The sequence below is a fragment of the Dipodomys merriami genome, unplaced genomic scaffold, assembly GCF_024711535.1.
Source record: "Dipodomys merriami isolate MVZ:Mamm:240054 unplaced genomic scaffold, mDipMer1.0.p SCAF_1, whole genome shotgun sequence".
In the NCBI taxonomy this organism is placed as follows: domain Eukaryota; kingdom Metazoa; phylum Chordata; class Mammalia; order Rodentia; family Heteromyidae; genus Dipodomys; species Dipodomys merriami.
In genome coordinates, this window is record NW_027202270.1 from 137,557,614 (window position 1) to 137,582,075 (window position 24,462).

A 24,462-nucleotide genomic window follows, 5' to 3' on the forward strand; every position below is an offset into this window, starting at 1 on the left:
CTCATTACCTTGCTCATGTAATTGTAACCTCTCTGTACGGTATTTTCACAATAAAAATTTTTTTAAATGAAAAAAGATATCTAAGAAATATAAATAAAGCTAACCCATTGTTATCCCCTTTTTTGCTCTGGTTACTTTTTTTAAGTAACATTTTACTTTTTGTTCAAGCTAGCCTGTACCACAATCCTCCTATTTCTACTTCTTACCATAATTGGGATGACAGATATGTCTACTCTAGTGCCAAGCTTTTTATGTTGAGATGAGGTCTCTTGAATTACTTTGTCTGAGCTGGCCTGGAACCACAATCTCCTAATCTCAGTCTCGTGTATGAATACCATGATAGGTGCACATCGTACAATGTATGTATATAATACATATATACATATAACTCAAAGCATATTCTGTATATGTATATTCCATATATGTATATGTATATATATGTATATATATGTATATATATCACATCCATTCTTTTATGGTGTGCATTCTTTTTAGTTAATATGAAATGTTAACTAAAAATGGATTCAATATGATACCATCAGGTTCCAGTGGCTCATGCCTGTAATCCTAGCTAATGAGGAGGAGATCTGTATATCACAGTTGAAAGCCAGACTGGGCAGGAAAGTCCTTGAGACTTTTATCTCCAACTAACCATCAAAAAAGCCAGCAGATACAGTCAGAATACCAATATGCTATATTTCACCCATCTAGTACCTATAGAACTTCCTGTGAACCTATTATTTATTTCTACTAATGCTCACCTCATTCAATCCAGTTAAATATTGCAGTGTGCAAGGTCCTCTTCTTTGTCTTCTTACAAACCTAGTGCATCTTCAATTTGCTGATATGTTTAAATTTGGTAAATGTGATGCTGTTTTCTTTGTTCAAATCACTAAATAAAACGTTCAGCTGGAAAGAAGAATCAGAAGGCCTAGTAGCGATCCAGTAGAAACTACTCAGCAGGATGACATTAATTGGCACCATTTGGGGAGAATTATCTGAAGGGATACATTTTAACCCAACTGCTGTTGTACTTGGCCTTGTTCCCTCTATCTTGACCTTAATAACAACAACAACAAAAAAAAAAAGCCAGCAGAAAGTATGGCTCAAGTAATATATAGTTCCAGCCTTGGGCCAAAAAGCTCAATGACAGCACTCAGGACCTGAGTTCAAACCCCAGCACACACAAACACACACACACACACACACACACACACACACACACACACACAAACACACACACACACACACACACACACACACACACCCCATTACAATTTCAAACTTCAAAGATGAAAGCCACAAAAGATATCGTTTCTAAGCGAAAGGAATGCCTACAGAATGGAAGATCTTTTCCAGCTATACATCAGAGAAGGGTTAATAAGCAGAATATATAAGGAGCTCAAAAAGAACCCTTAAACTCTGAAGAATCAATAACCCAATTAATAAGTTGGCAATGTTAAACAGACGCTTCTCAGAGAAAGAAGTCCATATGGCCAATAAACACGTGAAAGAGGCCCCGGATGCCCATAGGACTTTTAGCTAGAAGTGCAAACATTCTGTGCACTTAAATAAAGTGGTGCCAGGGGTGGAGAGTGCATTGCCAGTGAGGTACTGCTAGCGCGCACCTGAGGAAAAACACACTTGAGCAAATCCCCGAAGGAGGAGAGAGATGCCCTGGAACTCCACAAGTGTAGCACTCCTGGCACAGCTGTGACAGAAGCAGGTCCTAGGGGCAGAGGTGTTGGAGCAGAGTCAAGAAGCCTGTAGCAAAGTCAGAGAGGCAAGAGAACGTGATTCCTGAGGACCTGTTAGCCCTGCCAGGGCTCGCCTTTTATTCTGTGAGACACTAATTATTGGTGGCAGAGGAACAGCAGGCTCTAACTTGAATTTCAAAATGCACACTCTGAGCACTGTGTTACAAGGAGACCGTAAGAGAGGAAAAGTAGAGAAAAACCAGTAAGGTAATTTCCCTGACATATAATTAGCCCCCTGCTTAAAGAAGGATAGCAGTGATTAGGGTGTGGAGAAATACCATTTGACTCTGGACATATTCTTATGATAAAGCCACTACAGTTGACTAATAGATTCTATGTTCAGGAGGAAAAAAATGATAAGCATGAATTCTAAGATTTTTTTTTAACCTAAGAAATTGAGGGGAAGGGGAAGGGCGCTGGGAAGGTGGCTCAGTGGTAGAGTGCTTGCCTTGCATGCATGAGGCTCTGGGTTCAATTCCTCAGCACCACATAATGAGAAAAAGCCAGAAGTGGTGCTGTGGCTCAAGTGGTAGAGCACCAGCCTTGAGCTGAAAAGCTGAGGGACAGTGCCCAGGCCAGAGTTCAGGCCCCATGACCAACAAAAAGAAAGAAAGAAAGAAAGAAAGAAAGAAAGAAGAAAGAAAGAAAGAAAGAAAGAAAGAAAGAAAGAAAGAAAGAAAGAAAGAGAAAGAAAGAAAGAAAGAAAGAAAGAAAGAGAAAGAAAGAAAGAAAGAAAGAAAGAAAGAAAGAAAGAAAGAAAGAAAGAAAGAAAGAAAGAAAGAAAGAAAGAAAGAAAGGAAGGAAGGAAGGAAGGAAGGAAGGAAGGAAGGAAGAAAGAAAGAAAGAAAGGAAGGAAGGAAGGAAGGAAAGAAAGAAAAAAACTGTGAGAGGGAAAAAAGTGGTTATTGAGAGAGAGTCAGAGTTGTGGGAAGTAGAGGAATTTGAAAAGAGATAAGGAAATCAAGATGTGGACATATTAAATTTGAATGTCCATGACATCCAAATTCAGGTGCAAGCAAGTAGGTTATAAAGAGCTGGGCGCCAGTGGCTCACACCTGTAATCAAAGCTACTCAGGAGGCTGAGATCTGAGGATTCTTTTTTTTAAATATGTTATTTATTGTAAAAATACTATACAGAGGGGTTACCGTCACATGAGTAAGGTAATGAATACATTTCCTATTGAGCATTGTTACCTCCTCCTTTGTTTTTCCCCTACCATCCCTTCCTTCCCCACCTCCCCAATTCCTCCCTCCCTCCCCCCCTCAACATAGATCTGAGGATTCTGATTTGAAGCCATTCCAGGCAGAAAACCAGAAAAATGTCAGAAGTGGAGCTGTGGCTCACATGGTAGAGCACCAGCCATGAGCAATGAAGCCAAGTAATATGCAAGCCCCACTACTGCCTCCTCCACTAAAACAAAACAACAACAACAACAACACAGTCGGTAGGGAAACAGACCAATTCTAAAGTTGATTTCTACATCTTGATGATATTTATAGGTGAATAAGGTTTTAAAGATCAAGCAAGGACCCAGGCACCAGTGGCTCACGCCTGTAATCCTAGCTACTCAGGAGGCTGACATCTGAGGATCACTGTTCAAAGCCAGCCCAGGCAGGAAAATCTGTGAAACACTTATCTCCAATAAACCCACCAGAAAACCAGAAGTGGTGCTGTAGCTCAAGTGGTAGAGTGCTAACTTTGAGCTGAAAGAGCTGAGGGACAGCGCTCAGGCCCAAAGTTCAAGACCCATGACCGACAAAAAAAAAAAAAAAAAAGATCAAGCAAGGGAGACAAAGTAAAAATGACTCATTAAGTATTTACTTATTTAAGTGTTTATTTCCACACAAACTATGAAACTTGGGATTCCTAAAAATTATCAGTAAAACTGTTACTATTTGATGAATGTCAATTTTCTACAAATATTCTTTTTTTTCTTAATTCTTACAATTAAAAGAATTTCTTAATGCAGAGCATACCAGAAGAACATATCACCAAAAATGCTTTTGGTGTATTCATAGCCAAGTTACCTATTTTGCCTGACAAAGACTTGGGAGAACTTCAGCAAAATTTCATCTTCCCACTCACTTAAGTTAGTATTAATTGGGAAACAGGTTACTGTAGACTCAATTATCCTGTTCAAGTCTCAGTGCTAAGTAATGTAGTGACAGGATACAGGGTTGATGAATGTGGGGTCCTGACTCTAAGACGTTTACAGTCTGTCAGAGGAATGCAAGTGTACATCAGAAGGGGTGACCCCGATCAAGACGCAGCGTATTCATACACTGATTTGTTGAATGGTAACTCTTTGTATAACTACTTAAAGATAATAATTACAAAAGTACTTTGTTTCTAATAATAATGATAAAAGTACTTTCTAATAATAATAATAAAAGTACACAGAATGAATGACAAACTTTATGTGGCTAAAGTCAAAGTTTTAGAAACACATTTAGGGATCAAATGGGTTGGAATTATACTATGATCTGTGTCATAATTTTAAAACAAAAGCTATAATTCAATATCTCAAAAACTCAGTTGTTAATGAACATAATACATTCCTCTAAACTAATACCTTGTGTTAGGGTACCTCGTGTGTGTGTGTGTGTGTGTGTGTGTGTGTGTGTGTGTGTGTGTGTGTGTGTGTATAACATCTCTTCCATCATAGCTGAAAGTCTTTCAATAAAGGGAAGCATCCTATGAAAATGACTTGGGGTTGTGCCACTGAAACTGAACTATGATGACTTCATTTCTACAGTTGGAATGCCAAAGGGGAGTTATTGCTCCCTTGATCTTTTGTCCCTGGAGGATGCACAAGAGATGTTGCCAGAGCATATGAGATGACCCCAGAGGAGACACGGTAATGGTTTTCCTAGGCTACCTCCCAGAGCTGGATCCATTCACAGCTGTTCTGCATGGGGATGCTGCAGTAGCCTTCACTATAGCTGGAGCCGTCATTTTCATGCCAGAGGCAGGTCTCAGGTGTCTCCCCTCACAGCTCGGAGGAACAACTAGCAATGAAATGTGAAGGCTGGCACACTACTCACAACTCATTTTCTCTTGTTACTTAGTGTAGTCAGGCTGCTATAAAAGGATACCATAAACAAAGTGACCTCAAAACAACAGCAACTTATGTATCACATTTCTGAAGGCTGGGAAGCCCAAGATTAAAGCACCCAGATTCAGAATCTAGAGAAAGCCTACTTTCTAATTCATAGATGAAGCCTTCTTACTGGGTCCTGACTCGATGGAAGAGGAGAGGCAGCTCTCTGTAGCTTCTTTTGTAAGGGCACTAATCCTATTGGTTAGAGCAGAGGCTCAGCTCTAACTACATCCCAGAGGCCCTGTTTCTTAACACAATCAAGATGATGATTAGGCTTCTACATAAGCACCTTGGGGTCAGAACAAAACACTCAGATCATAGCACTTGTCTTTTAAGTGCCCATTGACGCTGGATAGTGTAAGTCAGGCAAATCTTAAGATACAATATTTTTGCTTCATGTCTTCCTAAGGCAAACAGTGTCAAAAGTGTCATAATACTTTAAGTACCAATGTGAATGGACTGAATTGGGATAGATGGGAGAATGATGGGAAACGGACCAAGATGCATTGTACTCATAAATTGACATGTTGAACTGAAACCCCTTTGTACAACTATTTAATAATTACAACATAAACTTATTTTTTTAAAGTAAAGAACTTTGGATGGGAGCATTGTCTACTTTCTTCCAAGCTCTATAATCTATGATTACTTTTAGAATATTGACAGGCATTTTTACAGGATATATACAGATCATTTTCCCATGGATGATAAGATCCAACAGTGACAACTAAAATTAGGTTTATATTCATTCATTAAGTCATTCTGTGTTTCTATCTGTGAAACTAATTCTGTGCTGAAAGCTAGGGATATTAAAAACTTTAGAATAAATAAACAAAAAATGTAACACCAAAGAACCAACAGACATGGATGTATACACATATCTATTTAAAAAGTTAGCACTATTTACCATAGCTAAGATATGGAACCAACTCAGATGCTCCTCAGTAGATGAATGGATCAAGAAAATGTGGTATATATACACAATGGAATTCTATGCCTCCATCAGAAAGAATGGCATTGCCCCATTTGTTAGGAAATGGAAAGACTTGGAAAACATTATATTAAGTGAAGTAAGCCAGGCCCAAAGAAACATAGGTCCCATGGTTTCCCTTATTTGCAATATATAGTATATGTCTGAGTCAAGCAGAAAAGGTCAGATAAGTTGATGTTAGGTGAAATGAACCCCAAGATAAGGATTCAAATGTTTTTTTTTCTTTCTTACGATTGTTTCTAACATATTTATAAGATGATTTCTTTGTTGCTTTGTATGTACTTTCCCCATGATAGAAGCCCTGCTTTCACTGTATTTGATGTTGGTATAATTTGTGGAGGGGAAGGGAAAAAACAAATTGTTTACATAGGGTTACAGGTGGACCCATTACAATAATGAGATGTACAAGACATTATGTTGAAAAACGAACTTTACAACTTTGGGGGGGTGGGGGGGTGGGGGGGAGGACGGGGAGGTAGGGATGGTGGGGGGGTGGAGAGGGGAAGGGATGGGAAGGGGAAGCAAAGGAGGAGGCAACAATGCTTGATAAGAAATGTACTCACTATCTTGCCCATGTAATTGTAACTCCTCTGTATGGTATTTTCACTGAGCAGGTGGCTCACACCTGCAATCCTAGCTACTCAGGAGGCTGAGATCTGAGAATCATGGTTCAAAGCCAACTCAGGCAGGAAAAGTCCATGAGACTCTTATCTCCAATTAACTACCAAAAAACTGGAGCTGTGACTCAAGTGGTAGAGCAGTAGCTTTGAGCAATTTCCAAAGAAAACAAAAGTCAGACACTAATGGCTCATGTCTATCATCCTAGCTGTTTAAGAGGATCATGGTTCAAAACCAGCCCTGGCAAGAAAGCCCCTGAGACTTTAATCTCCAATTAACTACAAGAAAGATGGAAGTGGAACAGTAACTCATAGCAGAAGAGCATCAGCCTTGAACAGAAAAGCTGTAGGACAGTGCCTAGGCCCAGAATTCAAACCCTGAAAAAAACAATAACAACAAAGAAAGTGGAAGACAGCCCCCTTTGATATAAATACAAATGATTGCCATATATAACTACCAAATGTAGTATGCTTTTGCAGCACTAAGGAGAAAGCATCCAGGGAAGGAAAATGTGTGGAATGTGACCAAAACTAAAGAAAGAAAACAGAAAAAAGTCCCTGGAGAAGATGCTGCTTAGGATGACTCTTGAAGGATGAAGGATGCCTACCTTTCCCTCTATATCTGCAATGTCACTAGGTGACATTCACTACCATTTCACAAGGGCAGGGAGAGGAACCAAAGTTTTTAGGTGTGAACTGCACTTAGTACTTCAGGATGCTGGAAGAGAATTAGTCCAAATCATTAGAAACTAAGTCTTCTTTCAAAAGGAGTCACACTAAAGTGCTTCTCTTATGCAAAGCTAGGAAATCTAATGGAGAGCTTAAAATGCACATATTGAAGAGGACTGAGAGAATGGATTAAAGATGGAAATAACAAAAATAGAGAGGGAAATTAGGACACTACTTGAACTGGAGCAAGCAGAAGATACACACAGGTTACCAGTAGTGAGTGGGAGTAGAGAGATGTTATTTATTACAAGATAAGCAGTAGAGACAGAATGAATAGGATCTGGTCTATAATGATCAACATAAAGGTGGGGTAGGGGACGTGAGGGATACATTGTTGAGAAGGACTTCCGTCTTACCTTGATGACTGTGTTTTCATCACTGAGATAAAGGAAGATGACTGGTTATGTATCATGAATTTACGCATTATGAATTTCAGGTCCATGATGCCATTCCAGTGAAGGCAGGTGGATGGATAAGCCCACAGCTCAAATTAGAAGCCCAGACAAGAGAAGAGGCTGTGTGGCAGAAGCCATCGAAGAGTATACAAAGTCACCAAATGTTTAAGCAACAGGCAGAGGAAGGTGAACACAAAACAATGGCTAGATGAGACAAGAAGCAAAAGAAGCAGGCAGAGTCTAGAACCCAGGAAGGTTTCTCGAGTTTCAGGGGAGGAATATCCAACAATTTCACTGATAAAAGAAGTCAAGTAAAATGGGAAGTGAGCTGATTATGTGATAAAGCAATTCAGAAGGACTGGAAAGCCACAAAGAACTTGGCTAGTATTTGCCTGGACCCCTGCCTCATGGAAACAATGAGATGGGTATTGGCTTAAGCCATTGTTTGTGATCATGTGTTATGCAGCAACAGATAACTAATGCAGATCCCCCTACAGTTATACCAACCTAATGAGAAGACTTTAGGGAGACTTTCTAACATTCAGGAGAGATGCTATGATCAAAGTCAGTCATGACAGATGACATATAACATCAGTTGAAATATTGTTCTGCCTGTCTCTTGGCAGACATGTATCAATAAGCAATAGGAAGTAAGTGTTCCCAGCACCTCCGGTGACACATGGCATATTTAGTGACAAGGAATCCAGGTTTATCTTCAAAACAGGCTTATAATAAACATAAAATGTAAAGGCAATGGAGATGTCTATGAAAGGCACCAACTCCTGATAAAAGAAGCTATTGGTTTTGCCACCCAGCATCCATTCTTCCTGGAATCCTTATTCTCTTCCAGTAAACTACTTTTCCTCCACTGTCAGATCATATTTCTGGAAAACCTGCCTCTATTCTTAAGTTGGAAGATGACTTAGGCCTGGCCTATCAAAGCATCACATTCTCCTGTCTTCACCAAATATTTGCCACATAATTCACGTCAAATCAAGTAAAGCAAACCAGTAACTACAAATTCCATGATTCTTGTTTTTTTTTAATTTCCAGAAACTAATTCCCCCATGGGATTATAGCCTAAGAGGCAACAAACTTGGAGCACATAGCAGCAACCATCTCAGTATGCATGAAGCTTGAGAATGGAGCCAACCTTGTTTGGAAGGAAAGAGGAGGAGCTGAGGACAGAAGGAACACTTAAATTTCTGTATAAAAATTCCAATGAAATCAAGTTTTCTCCTAGATTAATAACCACTTGAGCCTACCACCTTTTCTGTCTTTGCCTATGAGAAACTGAGAAATATCCAGTGAAATATAAACAATAGTTTCTCATTGCCATCTTTAGAGAACTTTTATATCAGAGTAGAAACTAGGTATTCATAGAAAAAGCTTACAGTTCTTATTTTGGCTTTAAAATAGGCTTTACCATCAGAGATCAAAAAGATAATGCTTGAAGTTTCAGCTTCATGATGATTTTATCTCCCCCAAAGAAAAATTTATTTATTTATTTTTTTTTTTTTGTCGGTCGTGGGGCTTGAACTCTGGGCCTGGGCGCTGTCCCTCAGCTCTTCAGCTCAAGGCGAGCGCTCTACCACTTGAGCTACAGCGCCACTTCCGGTTTTCTGGTGGTTTATTGGAGATAGGAGTCTCACGGTCTCTCCTGCCCGGGCTGGCTTTGAACCGCGATCCTCAGATCTCAGCCTCCTGAGTAGCTAGGATTACAGGCGTGAGCCACCAGCGCCCGGCCCCAAAGAAAAATTTTTGAGATGATACAAAAGTTCTCAAAAACCTTCCTGTGATTAAAAAAAAAAAAACACACACCTGACATCCCTAAGTAAAAACTTATGAAACACTAGGAAACTTCGAGAGCTGTGGAAATTCCTGGACAGTACTGCTTGTACCCATGCATTGATGAGCTTGGACTAGGCCACTACAACAATCAATGTACCCAACACTTTCCTCCCCCACCTCTATGGTATGTACACAGATCTCTGTTTTTATGCTGCCCTATCAGAGAGGTCATTCTACATAAAGAATAGGATTGCCTACATCAAACCGCACTTATCCAATTTATATACCGCTCCTTTCTTCTAATTTATTTTCCTACATGGCACTAATCACCTGACACTTTATATCTATTCATTTGGCTAGTGAATATTAGAGGTGGTTAAGACTTCAAAATATCTGTTCTAAGTGAGCACCACACTCATGCCTGTGATCCTACTCAGGAGGCTGAGATCGGAGGATCAAGGTTCCAAGCCAGTCCAGGCAGAAAAAGCTCTGTGAGATCTTATCTCCAATTAAACACTCAAAAACTGGAAGTGATGCAGTGGCTCAAGTGGTAGAGCGCTAGCTAGCCTTGAGCACAAAGAGGCTCAGGGACAGCGCCAGGCCCTGAGTTCAAGCCTCACAACTGACAAAAAAAAAATATCTGTTCTACCCATTACATATAACCTCTCCAAAGTCTTCAGTTTACCTGCAGATTCTAGCTTTGGGGCCATTTATCTGTGTTATCATTACAATGTTGGCCAAGGTTCAGTCAGTCAGGAAAATAGAACTGGTTTCCTCAATGTTGGGTACTGAATGAGAAAGCAAAGTGAAGCAGTCAACGGCACAGACCAGAAGCTCAGAGGCCCAAGTACAGGCATCTGAGGAGGGGTATCACCTGAGAGCTACTGGCAGTGCAGGAGCTCAGAGGAAGAGCATCACAGAGATGGGGATACAGACATCTAACCAGGGAAACTTCTGTCTGACCCTGTTGCCTCTCAGGGAGTTCCAAGGAGGCCAGTTGTAGAATGCTGCTGAAAGGTGGAGACACTACCCAACTTCTGAGAGCAGGGTGAGTGTCAAGCATAGGAATAGTGAGTAAAACAGAAAGCCCTTTCTCCTTTCTTCCCATGTTTCAATATCCCATTTGGGCACAAAATAGGAGAGTGCTTTTTCAAAAGAAAATTTTACTTTGTAGAATTCTAACCTCAGAAGAATGGACACGAACTGAGAGATAACAGTTTAAGAACCCAAATAGATATTAACCCATTTTCTTAGGAGAAAAGCAAATTACAAATGAAATTGTTGCCTCCTGTTAAGACTTTATTGCTTTAGTCAATACCTAAGATAAACAACTTATAAAAATAGAAAGCCTACAGCTGAGGATGTGGTTCAAATGGTCAAACTCCTACCATGAAAGCTCAAGGCCCTAAGTTCAAGCTCCAATACTGCCAAAAAAATTTTTTTAACTAAAGAACAAATAGAAAGCTTGTTTTGGATCATTGTTTTGTACATTGTAGTCTCTGATTGGTTGGCCCAGTTGTTTGGTGGGCCTCTTATGAAATATATATATAGTTGGGGTATATATGCTGGAGCAAACCTATTCACCCCCAAGTCCCAGATGGGGGGGAGGGGAGCCAGGATCTCACTGTTCTCGTGAAGGGCACAACTTCCATAACCTAAGATCTTCCATGAGACCTCACCTCATAAAGCTTCCATCACCTGACCATAACATCAAGCTAGGCAATAAGCTTATAATAGGTCTTGGAGGGTCATTCCAGACCCAAACTCCAGCACTTCTGACTATATTCTCACCAGTTCCCTCTTTAAACCTACGTTTTAATCTGGAGATCGATGAACCCCTGAGATTTGATTGCAAACGTTTTTGATACATTCTCTATCCATCTTTCTGGAAAAGCAGGTTATAAATTTCCCTAAAGTTTCAAAGAGGCGTGTGACAGACAGACAGACAGACACACACACACACACACACACACACGTACACACACACACACACACACACACACACACACACACATACATACATACACACACATCACTAGCACTGCCTCATAGTCTCAGTTATGGATTATTTAAACTTGCTAAGGAAAACACAGACACCTCCTAGTGCTTAGATTCTCTTAGAGCCTAAATACTGTATTGATTATGACTCTCTTGGCTATAGGGTAAAAAAAGAAAAAAACAATTAGAATTACCTTAAAATAAAAGCAGAAGAGGGGAAAGGAATTCATTCAGAGAACCTTAACTAGGAAGGCATGTTTGGGTTAAGGGACTTAAACTCATACATGTTGAAAAAGATACAAAATTATTAGTAATGCTGAAAAATTGGAAGCATAATAATGTTTATCAACATACAAATCGATAAACATGATATTAATTAACATAATACACTACTATAAAACATTTAACATCAACCTATTCTATTGTGTCTGTGTGTCTCCAAAGCATAACACAGAAGGGAAGAGAAGCAAGCTGCAGAATACATTCAATATTCAATCACCTGAATAAGTTTTAAAACATGCAGAATTATCCAAAGGTATAATAGGTTTGCAAGTAAAAGATGAAAAACACAATGGGAATCCTCACCCCTAAATATAGATTTCCATTACCTCTAGCGAGTAAAGAAAAGAAAGAAATGGAGAGGATTTAAGTGACTTCAATGCTCTTGGCTTCTTGGATATAAATCTGAATTAAATAAAGCAAAATATTAAGGTTTAGCATAGTTAAATGGTGGATTTATGACCATATGCCTTATTACTCTATACTTTTCTATTTTTAATATATCATAAATTTAATAGCTAAGAAATGTAAAGGGTATTCAAAGCTCAAAGAAATGGTGAATGTAAATCACATTCCAAAAACTTTTCCAATTTAAGGCGCCTTCCAGAAAGAAGATGCTCCAGGGTGGAAATAAAGGAGAGGAAGAAAACAAATTCCTTGTAGAAAAGACATCATCTCCATGGCATTTAAAAATACGTAAACAACACACAAATATCCAAGTTAAGAATCTCCCTCAGCAAGAAAGAACTGGACAAATGAGAAAAGGTTTTGAATTTATGGTTCCTTCCTAGTTTTAACTTCCTCTCCTTTGGGCTGTTGATCTGAAAATGAGAGATACCTCTGGCTATGTTGCTTTCTCAATGATAAGGAAAACTTCTCAGCTTTACTTAGGATCAGTGGTTCTATTATTTAAAAAAGAAAATCAAATCCCTTGGGAACTGTTAAAATGGGATTTATGCTTACTTGTAAGACAACTGGCCCTTAATTCCTCTAATCCATTCCTAATGATGGGAAAGTAGAAGAAAAAAAAGGCTTTAATTTCCCATTTCCACTAGTCCCTACAATTTTCTAGCCTTGTGTCATAATAACCCACAAAATTCAAAGTAAATATTGAATCTCTACTTTGATCATTTCCATAAATTACACCTTTAAATTTTTCTCTATGAAATTTTATTAGATCCCTGAAATCTCCTCCCCCAAAACAATACAAAATTGTAAAAATAATCACAATGGCAATGATAATACCCTTTCCTAAAATGTCAAGAAGGGTTTGTGTCAACTCCTTACATGCTCATTAATACCCACTTTCTAAACCACACAAACAAAAATGTCAAGGAAATTTACTTCCTAAAGCTTTTAGAGAACAGATCCTCTTCTACTTGCAGTAGAATATTAACAATTTTGGATAACCAAGAAACTGGAGAACAAATACAATCAAATCAAGACTACCAAATGGAGATAAGTTTAACTGGAGATGAATGTAACTAGGGACAGGCTTACTTTAAGAAAGCACTTGTGCAGCAGATAAACAAAGTGTCACTTTTGCAAAGAAAGGATGCAGCATTTCCCAGGCAGTAAGTAACAAGGAGAAATGGAGCTGTACGATTTATGAATCTGCTCACTTACGTTGTCTGGTCCTACATATTCTTAATTGCCACCACAATCCCAAGCATACTGATAAAATAAAAACACCTTCAATCCATAAATGGTTGAAATTCACCAGAAATTAAGAACACTATAGTCCTCCTTTCTATGCTACATTAGCCTGCTAGAATTACAAGATTGAAAAGTCAAATTATACCATCCTGATTTCAAGACTTGCTGTTCTCTGTGTGTGTATGTGTGTTGTGTTGTGTGTGTGTGTGTGTGTGTGTGTGTGTGTGTTCCATCTAGTCAAAGACTGTTTCTCCAGTTCTATATGCCAATGTGCTTGAAACACATTAATTCCATTAGCAGGCTCATGGAATTTTTTAACCACAAATATATGTGGTTACAAAAAACAACAACCTCCTCCAAAAAAAGAAGTCAGAAGAATTGAAAGTAAAAACGATTTTCAAATGCAGTCAGAATTCCTTCCCATAACATATCAAAGGTGTCATAGCTACTGCTCTACTGAGAAATCAGTTTGGGATTTGGGTCTTTAAACCAAAAAGCCTATCTTGTGATGGCACTATAAGTAGTCTCTGCCTCTTAATCATCAGCAACTGCTAAATGAAGTGCATCTATTTTCTCTGTTACATTACTATTGGCAACCAGGTCCTCAGTAAGTGCCCAGAAATGTTTCCATGGTTACAAAAAGCATTCAGCATCCCTCTTGTTTTGGGCCAATTTAGCTTAAAATCTATTGTGGAGAAAAATATGGCACATTAAGGCACATAAAATCAAGATACAACATTATGAAAAGAATTCAAGATTAAATAGGAAAAGCAGGCTTGGCACCGCTGTTGAAAAAAAAAGTGCACATAAATCACTGATTAAAATGCTCCATTTTCTGTGTGCATCTCCAAATACCTCTCTTCAACACACTGCAAAGCATTCTGGGCAGAATGGCTTACATTACCTCCGGGTGTAAAGAGAGGAAAATGAGTATATGAGGATTCTTTAAGATGATTACCTCACAGTTAAATGCAAAATTTTTTAACCCACAGGTATTTTAACATCCACAGAGCTGAGCGTCTAGTCACCCAGCCTAGTGTCATAGGGCCTTTGGGGTGTTGAAATATTTTGTGGAGAGCAACAAGAGCTTTGGTTCAATGGCTAGAGGGCACTTGTAGTAAATTAGTGAGCTGCTTCACCTGAGGGGGAGAGGGGAAGATTTAACTTCCCTAGAGTCAAGTGAGTAATGCTCTTCCATCTATAAAGTCATGAGTGAACTGGGCCACAGAGACTGTCATTCTACCCCTGCACTGCACTCAGTCCCAGTTCCCACTGTCATCCTGTGTAACAAATTATATAAGCTTCTGAAGAGGCTGCAGGAGAGGTTTATTGCCTCTCTTGTGTATAATTGTGGATTCTTCAAGGTGTTTTGTGCATAGTTGGCATTCAATTCTTATTTGATTAAGAGAGACCATAGTACAATGCTGCTCTGAATAATAAGATGATGTCCTTCCTCCTTTCTACCTCCAGATATTTTCCATGCTTCCTAATGGCCTTGTGAAATAGGGAGAAGGGTGTGAGATTTAAAGAACTGGTCAGGATTAATTAGAAGACTTTCATTTCCCAGATGACACAGTAAATCCTCCTTTTCCCATTCCTCTCCCTAAATACAACCCAAACTTCCCATCCTGTACCTAAAACAAAGACAAGATAACTGAAAGGCACATAGAGGAAAACAGACCTGGTGCTTGAAGAATATACAGTGGTGAGTCCCCAAGGTTCTTTAACTCATATATCCTCAAGAAGTTGGCCACTCCAAAATGCCATTGACACAGACTAGAGAAGCCTCAAGAAGAGCTGTTATCTATCCCTAATGGACAAGAAAGGACACAGGCATAGTTGGCATGCACATGCATGTGTGTGCGCATCCACATGCATGTGTGTGCACACACACACACACACCTATAATCCCAGATACTTGGGAGAAAGAAGAGGGTGGATTGTGAGTTTGAGGCCAACCAGGGCAAATTTAGCAAGACTCTAGCTTATATACACACAAGAGTTCAGGTGTGACTTGTGCCCCCTTCCTAGGACAACAGAAGTCACATAGAGAGCCTAGACTTCTGCCCTCACCAGTGTGCAATGGGGCTCCCGGAACTATCTCTAGGAATGTTAGAGAAGGCCAAGTGGGGAATTTGAATCTTCATCCTGATGGATGGGATAGACAGCAGTGACCATCTCTCATAGCAGCAGAGTCAGTGAAGACTGACTGCAGATACTGGCATTCTGTCCCCACCTCAAGGGAAACCATATGAGAAGATAAACTCCCAATCCAGCCCTATAGTCATGAGGAACTAGAGGAAACCTCAGTGTGGATATTCACCTAACAGTAAGAGGGAGATGCTCCACTGCGCAGCAGAGGAGTGTTGAAGGTTGTTTTGGTCAGATGTGCTTTGCATAGAATAATGACAACTATTTCTATTTATATGTTCATATTGTCTTACCCAGGTCGTGTGTGTGTGTGTGTGTGTGTGTGTGTGTGTGTGTGTGTGTGTGTGTGTGTGTATGTGTGCGTGTGTGCACATCAGTACTGGAGCTTGAACTCAAGGCCTTATATCCCTGCTTGACTTTTTTCCACTCAAGGCTGGAGTTTTATCATTTGAACCATTCCCCTACTACTAGCTTTTTGCTAATTAATTGGAGATGAGTCTCACAGACTTTTCTGCCTTGAGCTGGCTTCAAACTGTTATGTTCAACTTTCAGCTTCTTAAGGAGCTAGATTTACAGGCATGAACCACTAGTGCTTGAATTTCCAGGTCTTAACAAACTGTTATTAGCTCCCTCACAATATACTGTTCCCTTTAATTCATTTCCAAACTTATGCAGGAGTCATTCTTTTCAAGCAGAGTTTGTGTGAGACACACACACACACACACACACACACACACACACACACACACACACACACACACACACACACACACACACACATATACTATTCATAATACCCTTTTTGAGATTCCCTGCAATTCCCTGCAATTGCAATTCTTAACTCAGAAAGCAAAGTTCTTATCAACTGCAGTCTGAGCTCTGGCCTCATGACCCCTCACTGGGAAAATCATCTTGTCCACATGTCAGCACTCTTGCCACTTCCTCCCATTGGAACACCTTTCTCCCTCCACTCAGCTGTTAATGCTGACTCAACCTCACTGTGCGTAGTCCTGTAACATCTGCTCCGGGGAACTTTATCTGATCACTTCTGGCAAAATTATTTCAAAAGTTACCTTGTCCATGACTGGAACTCTTCATAAACATCTTATAGGATTAGCTATATATACCTGCATTATAGAACCTTTTAATGGAAGGCCAATATTGCCTTTCTTCATTTATTCCTGGCTCAGACATGCTATCATATTTAATAAGAATGTCTTGCTTCTGAGGTGTTGAGTTTAAACTTCAGCTTCTATGCCCTCCCTCTACACAATAACAAAGTTCACATTCTTATTTGGGGGAAGGTAAAGGGGGTTTGACCTGAATTTGTATTTTCTAGGTAAGTACTTTACCACTTGACCACACCTTCAACTAGGTAAATTATTAAATGACATATTCATTTAAACTTATCAGAGAGCTAAGGTCATAAAGCCACCTACTAATTCAAGACCAAAGAGACAACTTTTTCCAAAAGGAGAAAAGTGTTTGCTTAAGAAAATGGTGAATTCATACAAGCTGAGAAGACCAATTAAGTTCATGTTGATAGGTAATTTCTTTTTTAAATTTATTTATTGTTATTCTAAAGATGATGTATAGAGGAGTTACAGTTTCATAAGTCAGATTGAAAAGTGTGGTTGTTTTTTTTTTAACAATGTCACTCCTTCCTTCCCTCTTTCCCAGTTTTTCCCTCCTGTCTCACCCACAAGTTTTCAAACACAGTGTCCAGTATAACTGCTACATTTGTTCACCCTCTGTCCCACCATTTTTCTGGTCCCCACCTTACCCTCCCAAAGACAGATAAAGGAATAAACAAGACAAAAGGAAAAGAAAACAAAAACAGCAACAAAGAAAAACAATCCTTATTTCCATTTCCTGGAGTTCATTTTAATCCAGATGTCACTCAGTGGATGAAAAGATTAAGAAAATATAGTAGATAGATAGATAGATAGATAGACAGACAGATACACACACACACACACACACACACACACACACACACACACACACACACACACAATGGAATTCTACTTATCCATCTGAAACAATGATGCTGTACTATTCATAAGGAAATGGTTAAGACTTGGAAAAAATTACTTTAAGTGAAGCAAGCCATACCTAAAGAAACATAGTTTGCATGGTTTCCCTCATTTGTAGTAACTACAACGTGCCTATAAATCTACAAGTAAGCATACTAGATGATAAGAGAAGAAAATATACACTGGGACATGATAAATGATACAGGTCTCTAGGTATTCACACAGAGTCAAACCAAAGGAGGATAATCTTTTTTTTTTGGGGGGGGGGGGGGTCCAGTGTGGGCCTGAACTCTGGGTCTGGGCACTGTCCCTCAGCTCTTCACCTCAAGGCTAGCGTTCTACCACTTGAGCCACAGCGCCACTTCCGGCTTTTCACTTTTTGCTTGTGTGGTGCTGAGGAATCGAACCCAGGGCCTCAAGCATGCAAGGCAAGCACTCTACCACTGAGCCACCTTCCCAGCCCAAAGGAGGATAATCTTAAGAGAGGATCACAAAGGCACAATAGCTATGTGCATCTGTTCATATGAAATAATATTTGTCAGGTAATTTCTAAAGGTCAAGTGTTGGTAAGCACAAAGTAGAGAACCCATGGGAGCCACAGATTCAAGGGAAATAAAATTCAACCCAATTTAGAAGCTTCCCCCTTCCCAGAATTCACAGGGTGCTCACAGAAGATCAGGGAGAGAGTAGGAGTAGAGAAAGCTGATCTCACAGCTCAGATATGAGCAAGGAGGAGAAGTTGCAATGGAAAAGTAAAAATTAGGGACTGGGAAGGTGGCTCAGTGGTAGAGTGCTTGCCTTGCATGCATGAGGCCCTGGGTTCGATTCCTCAGCACCACATAAACAGAAAAAGCTGGAAGTGGCGCTGTGGCTCTAGTGGTACAGCTTTAGCCTTAAGCTGAAGAGCTGAGGGATAGCGCCCAGGCCCTGAGTTCAGGCCCCACAACCAACCTAAAACAAAAGTAAAAATTAAATAAATAAATAATTTTTAAAGTTCCATCAAGATTCTTCTCTCCTAATTCTACTCTGTATAAAACTCTTTTTTATATAACTTTGTAAAGATGATGAACAGGGGGGTTACCATTACAATATTACTTATTACTTATTACATAAGTAATAAGTACATTTCTTTTTAAACACTGTTACCTCTTTCCTCATTAAAACTCTTTAAGCCAGTTGGGGAAAGGGCAGCAAATTCCTTGTACTCAAATCACACATAAGGATACATGAAAGTGAGTGTATAGAACAGAATAAAAACTTCTGCTACTCAGAAGGGGCTGAGGTGTGATCACTAGAGATTCCTTATCCCTGAAGCACAAAAGAATACAACACCTACTCAGGAAGCTCCAGTACACCATGAAATATTTTCCAACCCAACCAATCCACACCAGCCAACCCTGAGTAATAAGTAACAATAGGCTCCTCTAGGAAGAGGGTTAAAGCTTAAAAGCAGAAGCTTTCCTAGAGACAACAGGGAAAAAAAGAAATAAATCTGAACATGTCTCCAATTTTGTCCAACAAGCCTGTCCTGCCCATTCAATGTAATAATATAAGATTTTTTAAATGGGTATTCCATTGAGGTCAACAAGAGCAACAAAACAAAAACCAAGCTTTATATCTAACTAAATGACTCAAGCCCCTCAGCCTCAGACCCAGCAGTAGACCCAACTGATCTATTTCCAGACGGAGATAGACAAACTTCCCTTCTACATACTGCTTTATTTTTGGTCATAAAATATAAGATGCATATCAAAAAAAAATCAAACAAGTGAAACACCCTATCAAGGGACAAGACAATCAAGAAATTCAAGTTGAAATACATGACTCAGATGTTGAAACTGTCAGACAGGAAATTTAGAATAACTATTATTAATATGTTAAAAGTCAGAGCAGAAATGTAGGAGTGGCATACGTGAAGTAACAGAGAGTTTCAGTAGAAAAATTAAAACTATTTTTTAAAATTATAATTTTAGGAATAAAAATATGGTAGCAGAAATGAAGAATGCTTTTGATGGACTAATCAGTAGACTTGAAATAACAAAAGAAAATAGTAAATCTGAGAATGGAAACTCAAAGGAAAAAAGGGAGAGAGATATGAAAAAAATACAAGTGGTAGAGTGCTAGCTTTGAGTGAAAAGGCTCAGGAACAGAGCCAAGGCCCTGAGTTCAAGCCCTATGACTGACAAAACAAAAAACCCAAAACCAAAAAATACAAGAGCTGTGGAATAAAACAACTAACAGTAAAACTGAGTAAAACAGAATGGGGAGCCAAAAGCAGTAGAAGAAATATAGAAATATTTGAAGTGATAGTAGCCAAGAATTTTTTAAATGAAGCTCAAGAAGCTTAAAAAAAAACACCAAACTTCCGCAACACACATGTGTGCACAACACACACACACACACACACTACACATACCATATGGCTGAAAACAAATGATACAGAAAAATCTTGAAAGTGGACAAAAAGGCATATTATTTGCAGAAAATGAGATGTAAGATTATATCAGTTGTTCCGTGAAAATTATGCCAACTACAAAACAGTGGGATGCCTTAAAGTCCTGAAAGAAAATAACTCTCAACCCAGAAAATTATACCTAGATAAGTCTTTTTAAATAAATGGAAGATGGTTTCAGACAAATAAAACCTGAGATAATTTATAAGATATGTTAAGAGCAAGGTTGCCTCAAGTTGAATAAATGAAGGCAAATAAAAATAGTTTAAGAAAAGTAACAAGTATTTTGCCAAAGAAAAGTTTTGATGTCATTACTCTGAAGGATAAAATAATAATAATTATGCCACACTAAGAAAAAATGGAGTATTCATATTAATGTCAAAGTAGAGGTTAGGATAAAAAGATTTACTAGAGATAAAAATGGTCCATCATATAATAACAAAGAGATAATTTTACCAAGAAGACATATATTTCTAATGTATGGACCTAACAACAGAGGTTCAGAATACATTAAACAAAAACTGATAGAAATGAAAGAAAATAGCCAAACTACAATTAGAGCTAATGACCTCAATATTCTTCTCTACTAATCAATATAACATAATTGGTAGGTTAAAAAAAATCCATAGACCAAATAATTATTTGAAATTTTGAAAAACAGCCCTCAAACAAGCTTGTCATAGTCTTGTTAATTGCACATGAAATATTTAATAAGTAAAGTCATATTCAGTGTAATAGTACAAACCTTATTTTTTGATTGGGAACATTTTTTAAATGACAACATTGTTTAAGGTTTATTTTATTACCCTAAATATGATTTTAATTATTAATTTTTTAAAAACACAAAACAATACCAAGTATGCTTGGGTGATAATGAGATTAAATTTTAAATCAATCCCACAGAAAACCTCAAATTTTATCAAGATTTGGAAGTTAATGAACTCATTTAAATAAAGAAAAAATCATTATAAATCTGATAAACAATAAAAGGATTGTAAGAAAATAGTATATTCATAAATTCAACATGAAATGAAAAAAAATTCTTGAAAAATAACAAAATGACAAAAGCACTTAGGAAAAACTCAGACAATCTTACATCTATTGAAGAAATTGAATTTTTAATTTAAAATCTTCCTACAAAAAATCCCAAGCATGTAAGACTTCACAGAAAAATTGTAGCAAACATTAAACAACAATAATTATTCTTCATAGAATTAGAGAATAATTCCTATAGTCTGGACTGAGGGAAAGGAAGAAGACTTTGTCACTTATTTTACAATGTCAACACTCAGATACCAAAATCAGAAGAAAATACAGTAAGATAGTCAAATGGTAGAGCATTGCCTGCCCTGGGATTGATTCCCATCACTGCAAAATAAATAAAATCAAACCCTACAGACCTGTGTCACTGATGACAATACATGAACAAAACTGAAATTCATCAATATATGAAAATGATAATGCACCATGACCAAGTGCATTTCATTCAAGCTATACTAGACTGGCTACACATTCCAAATTAGCCAGTATAACTCATTGAAAAATACTAAAGTAATCCAGGTACTGGTGGCTCACACCTGTAATCCTAGCTACTAAGAAGGCTAGATCTACGGATGGTGGTTTGAAGCCAGCTCAGGCAAGAAAGTTTGAGAGAGTCCTATCTCCAATAAAATTCTCACAAAAAGCCAGAAGTGGTGCTGTGGCTCAAGTGGTAGAACACTAGCCTTGAACACAAAGAGGCTCGGGACAGTGTTGAGGCCCTGAGTTCAAGTCCCAGAACCAGAAAAATAAAAATAAAAACCCTAAAATATAAGAATCATAGGATCATCTCAACTGATGCAAAGTAACATTGAACCAAACAACCTCTTTTGATAAAAACTCACCTAACTGGAATAGCAGGAAACTTCTTCAACATACAACTTTGTTGACAGCTGTACCTAGAAACCTATGTCTAATAACTACATAATAATGAAAGACAGAAAGTGTTTACACTAAGTTCACAATCAAGGCAAGTATCTCCATTGTCATCACTATTATTTGATATGATAATACAGTAATCAGTCAAGAAAAAGAAATAATGGACACTGATGTTGGAAAGTACAAAGAAATAAGACACCTCAAATACCTCTTAACTTACAGAGCAATTAATTTAAAAAAAAACAGTAGTCCATTCAGCCAATGGAACACTATTCAACAATGACTAGAGCAAAGTATAGAAATACACAATCACAAAGATGACTCTCAACTACCTTACAAGTGAAAAAACCAAAGTCTAAAAATGACATTATTCCACTTATATGACTTTCTGGAATTTCAAAATGACAAAATAATTGATTCTGATAATATGTTAATATTTTCCAGGAGCTAGAGACAGGAAAAATGATTGACAGGTAAAATATGGAGGGGAATTCTTGGACAAAATAACTTTTTCCTAACCTTCACAGTGGCCTTTGTCAAAAATCACAGAACTGTACAGTAACATATTTTGTGACAGGCAAATTACATTTTTAAAAAGGAAGTAGAACCAGTATCTGTATAAGTAAACCCTAAAAGTGAACTTTCTAAATTCTGCCTCTTCCTAAATGTGGATCTTGAGTCTGATCTCAAATGCTCTGAGCATTCCTCTGTGTGTGTGTATGTGTGTGTGTGTGTGTGTGTGTGTGTGTGTGTGTGTGTGTGTGTGTGTGTGTGTGTGTGTGTGTGTGCGCGCGCGCGCGCACTGCTATTGGGGTTTTAACTCAGCACTGGGTTCTGTTCCTTAGCTTTCTCGAGACAGGTGCTCTACCACTTGAGTCATAGCTTTATAAAGATAAGGCATCTCATGGACTTTTCTGCCTGGGCTGGCTTTGAATCATGATCCTCAAATCTCAACCTCCTGAATAGCTAGGATTTACAGACCTGAGCCACCAGCACCCAGCTGAGCACCAATTTTTATGAATTAAGAACAGCATCTTCTTTTTGTATTTGTTATTTTCCCTGTTACTGTTCTTTGCTGTTCTTCCTATCTAACTCTGTGCTTACTGTTCAGGACACAGAAATAAACCTCTGCACAGTTCCTGACTTTCATGCTATAACTTAGCGAACAAAGACCTCATGAATGGACAAATGAACACAACTGTTTTAGTGCCATCATATTTTATAATTATAAAAATTAATAAAACCAATACTAAGCGTGTATTAAACCAAAGTCACATTCATTTCCCATATAGTTTGTCAAGAATATCTAAAATAGGGATAAAACTTGATCTCAAATCTAAGAAGTTCTCTTGCTAGCCTAAATATTTCTACAATAATTTCTACAGATACTTTTCAAAGACTCAAATATTCAATTATTCATATATTTTATCAGGTTCAGGAACAATATCAACCTGGATAATTTCATCAATTCATTCTAGGATTTCATTATTACTTTGAATAGAAGCATATTAAAAATGATTATAAGAAGAATACAAAAATGTGTTTCCTGATATACCAAGCCTTCATGAATCAGGATAGGATACTTCCCTAAAAGGATCAAACTGAAAAGAATTACTACAAAATAGATGGCAAGACAATGAGATGTCACAGAGAAGTCTGCAACCTTCAACAAGAAAGGAATTAATGACTTTGTATATCATATAAATAACCTAGTCACCTGTATGAGCATTATATGCATCATAAACAGACATTCCAATCTTCTTCTTGGCATAGCATTTGGCTCTGTCTCTTAAACAGGTACAATACCTTCAGTATAGGTTAGCATATTAGAAGCCTGAGAAAGTCATGCAGGAACAATAATAGCTACTTTTACAGAACTAATTACATTTATATCATATGCGTGATGCACTTATTGAAGGCCCAATATGTGCTCAGTTCTGACAGCCTGAAAGTGTTAGCAGCAGCTTTTTATTAAATATGTCCTTATCAGACTAGTCTGGAAGAAAATCAAGCTATTTCTGTTTCAAAGATTTCCTATCTACTGTCATCTCACATCACATCTCAGTGAAACACTGTGAGAAGTGTTCTTGGAGTGTTATCAACTAAAAATTCTGCCACAAGTATGGCTTGGTGCACAGGATTTCACACTGAATAATATAGTAACGTCTAGAGATTCCTAGCCTAGAGGGGAGGGAAAAGAGAACGTTTTAAAAGATATTTTAAATCGGATGACATGTACAGAAGGGCCTCCACAAACAGAATCAACAGATGCATTTTTAGTTATTTCCCTTGCTCAGAACTATTGTTTGGGAATGTGCATTCCACAAACATGGATCTCCCCAAGTTTTACATCATGGAAAGATGTCTATCAATTGTATCTCTTGATCAGAAGCCAGTATGAGGAAATGTGAAGAGAAAGAGAGAGAGAGAAAAAAATATGGTAACTACAAACAAGTTCAAAATAATGTAAGTATAAATGACCTCTGGGCACCGTTATATATTACAGACTGTGATAGACAATTTGCTCCAGGAAAGTTAGAATGAACTTGTGACTTTAAATGAGCATCATTATTCCACAATACTGTGAATTTC

At 38.1% G+C, this 24,462-nt stretch overlaps 1 protein-coding gene across 5 annotated transcripts in view; it reads right to left on the bottom strand.

The window, feature by feature from the left end:
* Positions 1 to 24,462, bottom strand: part of Syt16 (synaptotagmin 16) — a 224,587-nt gene that overhangs the window by 69,487 nt on the left and 130,638 nt on the right. The window lies entirely within an intron of this gene.